Source organism: Cryptomeria japonica, chromosome 2, assembly GCF_030272615.1.
Source record: "Cryptomeria japonica chromosome 2, Sugi_1.0, whole genome shotgun sequence".
Lineage (NCBI taxonomy): Eukaryota > Viridiplantae > Streptophyta > Pinopsida > Cupressales > Cupressaceae > Cryptomeria > Cryptomeria japonica.
Window position 1 is genome coordinate 380,049,050 of NC_081406.1, and position 7,974 is coordinate 380,057,023.

A 7,974-nucleotide genomic window follows, 5' to 3' on the forward strand; every position below is an offset into this window, starting at 1 on the left:
AATATTTGTACCATATGACTCACATAATTCCTTGAATTCTTCAAATCTGAAACACATTCTATTGTTTGCAACAAGCTTGACAGGTACTCCAAAGCGTGTGATTATATTATCCATCAAGAAATTTATAACCACCTTACTAGTAGCTTGTTTTGTGGGAACAACTTCCACCTACTTAGTGAAATAATCAGTTGCTACTAGAATCCATTTATGTCCTCCTCTCGATTTATCTAATATCTTCCCAGTAAATTTGATCCTCCATTGATGAAATTGTGCTTCTACTTGAATAGGTCTCAAAGGCAATGCTCCCTGGTATCTTAGTTTACCAGATTTTTTTTGGCAAGACTTACATTTCTTGACATTTTGATAGGAGTCTTTGAACACTGTAGGCCAGTAATAGCCAACCCTTAATACTTTGTGGGTTGTAGTTTTAGCTGAAAAATGCCCTCCGCATACTCCTTCATGCTTTTCTCTTAATATGACACTAATTTATCCTTCATCTAGACATAGTAATAAAACCCTGTGTTTATTTTTCTAGAATAAATCTCCTTTCATAAGAATGTATTTAGAATCTTGTAACTTTAAAGTTCTTTTCTGATTTTCACTCATATCATCAGGGCACTTTTGTGTTCTAAGAAAGTACAATATATTAGTGTACCATGGAGTGTGCTCTATACTATATACAACACCATCCCAACCTTCCAAGTTATTTACTTGTGTTGCTTCATAATTTGATTCAGCCATTATTTTTCCCAAACCTTTTCCTCTCACAAACTTAGTGATCTAAATATCAATATTTAACTCCTGAATTTGTTTATCCATCTTCACATTCTTCCTACGACCTCTGTTTGAGAAAACACGTCCTTAATAGCTTCATTTGACACATAAGTCACCACTTGCGCTCCCAGCAAATATGATCTAATGCTTTTTATTACCTGACCAAGGTATAAACTTGCTTCTTAGTAATGCCATATTTCAATTTAGCTGCTTGCAATGATTTACTAAAGAATGAGATTGGTTGTTCACGTCCTTCGTCATTTTTTTGCAACATGACAATTGCAATAGCGTGGAAGGATGCAAATGAAAAAAATTGAAAAGGTTTGCTAAAGTCTAGTGATTTTAGTACAGGGGCCTCTTGATAGCCTTTTTTATGGTTGCAAATGCTTCTAGTGCCTCAGATGTTTAATCAAGCCTCACTGCTTTCTTTAGTATTTTAGATATTGGCTTAACAATCTCTACAAAGTTAGAAATGAACCTTCTAACAAAGTTAGTCTATCCAAAGAAAGACTGAATAGCTTTCACTTTTTTAGGAATGTGAATCTTATCTATGGCTTATGTTTTCATGCTTGAAATCATTAAATCTATGCTAATTATGAAGTAAGAATGAATCACCAATTCTTAACTAATTAACAGATTCAAACACAAACCAATGTAATAGAATACTAATCAAGAGAATTAAACAACAAATCAAATAAAAACTCCCTCAGTAGTATTGCGACTTCCATTATTCTTCTCCATATTGTTGATGTAGGTAGCTCTTAGATGTTACACTGGGATTTTATGCATAAGATAGACAATAATTTTGAAGACTATGATTCTCTGATTCTGTGATTCTAGATTGAATTGACAAAAGAGGTTGAATTTATAGATTTTCAACACAAAGGAGCTGAGAAATGGAACTCAAGTGTTGATTGATCAGTGAACTCAATTGATTGGTCTGTTAACTCAGATTGATTGAAGAGTGAACTCAATTGATTGAAGAGTTGATTGGGCTGATTGGGGAGATGACTGATTAGATGGATTAGAAGACTGAACTGATTGATTAGTCAGAAAAAGCTGATTTTGAGTGAAAATGGGTGATTGAAGAGTTAACTGAGTTAACTAATTAGATAACTGATTTGATCAATTGGTTTGATTTTCACCATGTGTTGTAGGATTTTGAAATTGAATTTTATTTTCATTTTCAATTTAGATTTGTATTTGGATTTTTGAATGGTCAAATGCACATGAAATTCAACTGAAATTCACATTTGGTGAAATATCAATTTAGAAGAAATGAAATTAAGTGAAATGAAGTGAAATTCGAAGTTGGGGAAGAATGAAATGAAATTAGGTGAAATTAATTAGAATTATAATTTGAGGATTGGATAAATAATTGTTAATTTATTTAAATAATTTAAATAAAACTATTTAAATATTAGAAATGAGTTTAATTAAATAATAAAGATTATTTAACTAAGGAATAAGTCATAATTAATTAAATAAATAATATTTAATTAATTTTTAAGAAGGGTTTGATTGATTAAATGATGAATTGATTAAAGAATAACAATAGAATAATTACAAATGTTGAATGTGATGATCAAAAGAAATAATTAGTTTAATCAAATAATTAAAGAATTACTTAATTAATTAGATGAATAATCAATATGCAATTGATGAGACATTTTTAGGTGTCTACATTTTCCCCTCTTTGAGACAATGTCAAGACGACATTATTTCAAAGAAAAAAAAAATTGTCCCAGTATACTAGGGTATAATGCCCCCTTGAGAGATTGTTTATGCATTGAAGGCATGAATGATCTCTTGAAAGAAGAAGAATGTTAAATGAAAGATGAAGAATGATTAATTGTTGACATGAATGGGTTTGACTAGAGAAAAGAAATGGTACGAGTGATTTGTAGATTGATTGAATGATAAGATTAAAAGGAATTAATATGATAAAGATAAATTCTAATTTCAAGAAGGACACATCTTGTATAAAAAATGGTCAAAATGTCTGGTTTCAAGAAGGATACATCATGTATAAGACTAAGATAGATGATCTTGCCTACTTTCAGAAAGGTCTAATCCTGTATAAGACAAAGATAGATCAAAATTGGATTTGATGAAAGTGAAGAATAATTGATTGAAAGATAGAATAGTTGATGTGAGGAAATGATAGAATTATAGATGGAAAGATTGGAATTAAGTGATGAGAGAGATCATGTTAGAATGATTGGAAGAATTGAAAAGGTTGATTGAAGAAAAGATTCCTGATGAGAGAATGATCTTGATTGATAGAATCAACATGATGAGATTTAAAAAAATGAAATGATATGATGCTGATGAATAGTCTTCTTGTCTTTATTCATAGTGCAACATTTTCATCAGTGAGCCTTATTATGTAACAATGAAGCTTTGTACATTAGGGTATGAAGAAACATGATGTAAATATATCTCATTGCAAAGAAACAAACACGTAGCAAACAAGGAGTGAACCCTCCATTCTAGGAATAACAACAGGGGTTGAGGTATATGCGGTAGTCACGAGCATAGTTATCCTTCATGGGATACTTGCCGAATGAACGTACCAATCACAGAGACCCACTAGAACTATTGCCCCAAAACATCATTGGTTCACACCATAAACAACAAACAAAGAAAAAAATCATGCCCATGATGGCTCCTCTAGTCACTTGTGGACATCCTTGAGTAGCATAGTAACATAATCTGTCGCCAAATGATAAAAGATAAAAACTAACTAGGACAAAATCCAACAACCATATTGATTCGTGTCTTCGTGTGATTGCTTGATGTGATAGTTGATAATGTCTAGTTTTACAAAGTTGCGGACACCATTTAAGACTGACCTGTTTGGTTTTGAGTGTATCCTCTTTTGTTTAAGACAAGATAATGATCATGTGATAAAGGTAGATTGTTGATTGATAAGACTTGATCAGTTTGATTGCAAATGTTTGGTTTAAGATATTTATATCCTTTATGAACTTCATGCGAAGTATTTGTTGGATAGCTGCTAGGATATTTGATTCTTGTGAGACATGTTATTGCAAGTTTTTGATGTTTTTCAATTTTTAGTTTGTTTTCAAAGAGCTTTTCGATGTTTAGGGTTTTCGGTATTTTCTCAATGTTTTTGTGCTTTTTTCAAGATCGTATTTGAATGTTTTTGTTGTAATTTTGATGTTTTCTGATTTTTTATTTTTTCAGGACTTTTTTTGAATGTTTTGGTATTTTTATGGTTTTCAAATATTTTTAGTATGTTGATGTTTTTGATTGATTTTTTGATTTTTTTAAAACATTGCTTGCTATTAATTGATAAAGATAAGACTAGAATAGACAAAATCCAGTAGCCGTACTGATCTATGTCATTGTTTTGATTTGCGTGATCACTGATAGGAATGTCTGGTTTCAAAGAGTGAGTACCCCGTATAAGATCGTTTTGTCTGGTTTTGAGTGTACCCTTCCTTGTATAAGACATGTTGATGTTTGATAAAGTTTGATCGGTGGATTGATTAACAAGACATGTGATCAGTTTGATTCTAGACTTTGAGAGTTTGTCTGTTATTGATTTGATTTGATGGATGGTCTATGGTTTCTTGTTTTGATTTTTTAGTTTTTGATTTTGTGATTTTGATTGCTTTTTTAAGGACATTTTTGGATATTTCGGGTTTTGGATGTCATGAGTTTTAGGATTTTTCAAGTCTTTTTACGATTTTTAGATTTTTTTCAGTTATGCCCCCAAGTATGCAAACCTGTATGATATGATGATCTAGTCAATGCACATGGAGATAATAAATTTTTGATGAGTTATGCTAATGCAAGATGCATGATGAAAATGAAGTTCCTATTCAAACAAAGATGATTATGTGCGTTCTTCATTCTGAAATGCACTAATTGAATCAAAGGTAGGAAATGTTTCAGAGATAGGAGTTCAATCCATTCTTAGAAAACCTTAGACCATCCAACCTAACACACTATGTAACCAAGATTTATGAATGGAGGCACGAAAAAATTCTCCATCAACTCTTGAAACTTTGATCTTCTTTTGCCCATGTGTGTGCAATTGAATTTATTCTCTTATAACCATCAAAGACCCTTGGAATCTTGTGTGACTAGCTACACAGGTTATTCTGACTTTAAAAGTAACCTGGATAGAGCATTGGTGTCAACAAGATTTTAGGGCTCCGACGAGGTTATGCACTGTAATCTCTCAAATATTACTCCATTTCCAATAGGCGTTCATAGCCCTGATGGAGTTATTCTCGCGTTCCAATAGTCAATCTTTTATTATCGCACTTGTATGTGTGATATTTCAGCTATATATCTTTGCTCTTTTTGCCATGATATTTTGATATTGATTTTGGCATAGCACTTTTTCTTTTATTTATTTTTTCCTTGACTTGTAAGTAATGAAACCTTCTTGGTTATGATGATTACATCGGTGTTGAAGTAGAACTTTGGGTGTTTCACTAGCCACATGACCAACTAGGTATCTGTAATGACTTAGAGCTACTGATTAATGTGTGAGATATAGTAATTGATAGATTTTGGGTAACAAGACTTGATAGTGAAACTTCTAGCCAACCAAGGATAAAGCTTAATCACAAGGTGATGTTGAAGATAAATGACTAAAGGCCTCCTAAAGACTTCATGAACAAGTATCTAGGAAATGAGACAACCTTCATTCCTTTCAGTGCATACAGGTGAATGAATCAGACAATCATCATGTTTTTATTGATGCAACTATATGAGAAAGAAATAATGATATACAAATATATGTTGTGCAATGGTGATATGCAATGTAGGAAAGAAATATGCAAATGCAGTACTGAAAATTGAAATGAGCTCACCCTTAGATGTAATATCTTTTTAGGTGCATGTTGTTATTGAGTTGGTATGAACTTTGTGTAGATAATTCATTGGTCTTTGTTTGAAGAGTTGGATGAACCTGTCTTTTTCAATAGGATATTTAGCTAGGAGTCTTTCATGTACAGTTTCTGCTATAGCCTCCTTATTTTCAAACCAATCCAGCTGTGGTAGACCTTCTTGCCCCCAGTCTTTCAAGTGTGGGTGTATGAGGCAAATAGATTCTAGTTCCAAAGTTGTGGCATGAGCGGGTGTTATGTTTGTTTTTATTGATGCACTTGAAGAGTATGATGCAGCCAACTAGGTGTTGATCTCATTAGCTAGTGTTATGCTTGTTTTTGTCACTACATTGGCATTTGATGATGGCACACATACAATTGTTGACAAGTTGCCCTATGCAGTATGATCTGGATTGGTGATTTCGTTGATGAGAGGTTCATGAACAACTTGTGTAGAGGCATTGGGATCATGATGGAGACTAGGAGAAATGGTAAGTTCATTTGAGAGGTAATCTTATGAGGAACTTGGAGGATTATGACATGGAGATGAAGGGATGGAGGGATCTTGATTAGGATCTAGAGAAATAATGGGATCTTGTTTAGGACATGAAGGGGAAGGGATGCTTTGATCTTGACTTGGAAAGAGATTATTAGGAAGGATGGAAGGTATGTCATGATCTTGCTTGAGAAGTGGATGCTGGATGAGACTTGAAAGAACATCTTTCTCTTGAGATAAAAGGGTGTTATTATGAGTAGAATGGAAGAGAATGAGGGGATTATCATAGGATTCTTGATAGATGGGATCTTGATAAAAAATTGGGTAGGATGAAAGGATTTGTTCTTGATCTGGATTTGTTTTGTGATTGATTTCTTTTATTTTGGATTATCCTCTTGACATGGAGAAGGAGTTTGCATGGGATATTTTTGGAAGGTTTCAATACTTTGGCATGATGAGGAAGGATTTTGAATGAGATCCTCTAAATCATGACTTGAATTAGATTAGATTTGTATGATGGATAGCCCTTCAAAGATTGTGTTAGTGGATAGAGATGACATGGATTGGTCTTGTGTGACTTCAGGGGATGATAAAATGGTGAATAGATAGGGTTGATTTGGACTTTGGTTGAAAGGAGTATGATTTTGTGTGAAAGAGGTTTGATTTTGGTTGAATGAATTTTGATTTGGACTTTGGTTGAATGGGGTTTGATTTTGGTTGAAAGGGGTTTGATTTTCATTGAAAGAGGTTTGAATGTTGGGTTGGTGTGAATTTTGATTTGGACTTTGGTTGAATGGGGTTTGATTTTGGTTGAAAGGGGTTTGATTTTGGTTGAAATAGGTACTTTGAATGTTGGGTTGATATGATTGGTATGATTGAATTGTTGGTTGAACTGAAGTAGGAATGATTTTGTCTAAGAATGAAGGCTTACATGTTTGAATGGTCTCACAAGAAGATGAAGGTTTGATTGATAATGATTCCCTTGTGGTTATCACTTCTCTCATCATTTTTTGTAACCAACCCCTATGGTTGTTAGGACTAGTCATGTCTATCATTTGTTTTTGCAAAGTCTTGATCTATTGAACTAAGGTTTCTATGGATGGCAATGGAATAGGAATGGAAGGGATGAATTTTTCACCTTCCCTACAAAATGTATAATGCCAATCCATGATGTTTGCTTGATTGGTTTGGACCTAGGATCAAAACATGTAAGATGTTTTCTCCATTTCTAGAATGGTGCAATGTTTGATTTTGATCTGATGTTTGATGTTGATGTTGAAACTTGATCTTGTTGATGTTGAAACTTGACTTTGTCAAGGTGTTGATCTTGTTGATGTTGATGTTGCAAAGACACAGTAGCAAGCAAAGAAAACAATCTAAACTAAACAAAGAGAGCACTTGTTTAAAGGACTTTTTAAAATCCTCATGAATTTTGAGATCTTTTTCAAGACCCCATTTTATTTTCAATATTATTTTGGCAATTCAATAGCACATCAAGAAGACTCTCCTAAGGTCAAAAGGTCACAAGTATTATCACAACCCACATCTTGATACTCTGTCAGCTCAAACAACCCTGTCACACCCTAGGGTGCGCCTGTTTTTTTGCCTTTTTCCAGAAATTGAAGCAAATAAGATTTCTCCTCAATTGGTCTGTTATGTTGGGAGATATATGGTGAGTGTCTTGGGGGCAGATTCTTCCCCACCCTTGCACTATGATATTTCAAGTGTTTGGTCATTGACTTGGTTTGGCCTCTAAATCCTAAAGTTTTCAATCAATCTTCTATTTAGGTGGTCATAATCAGCAGCATGTTACACTCCGTTAAGGAGGTCTCCTAG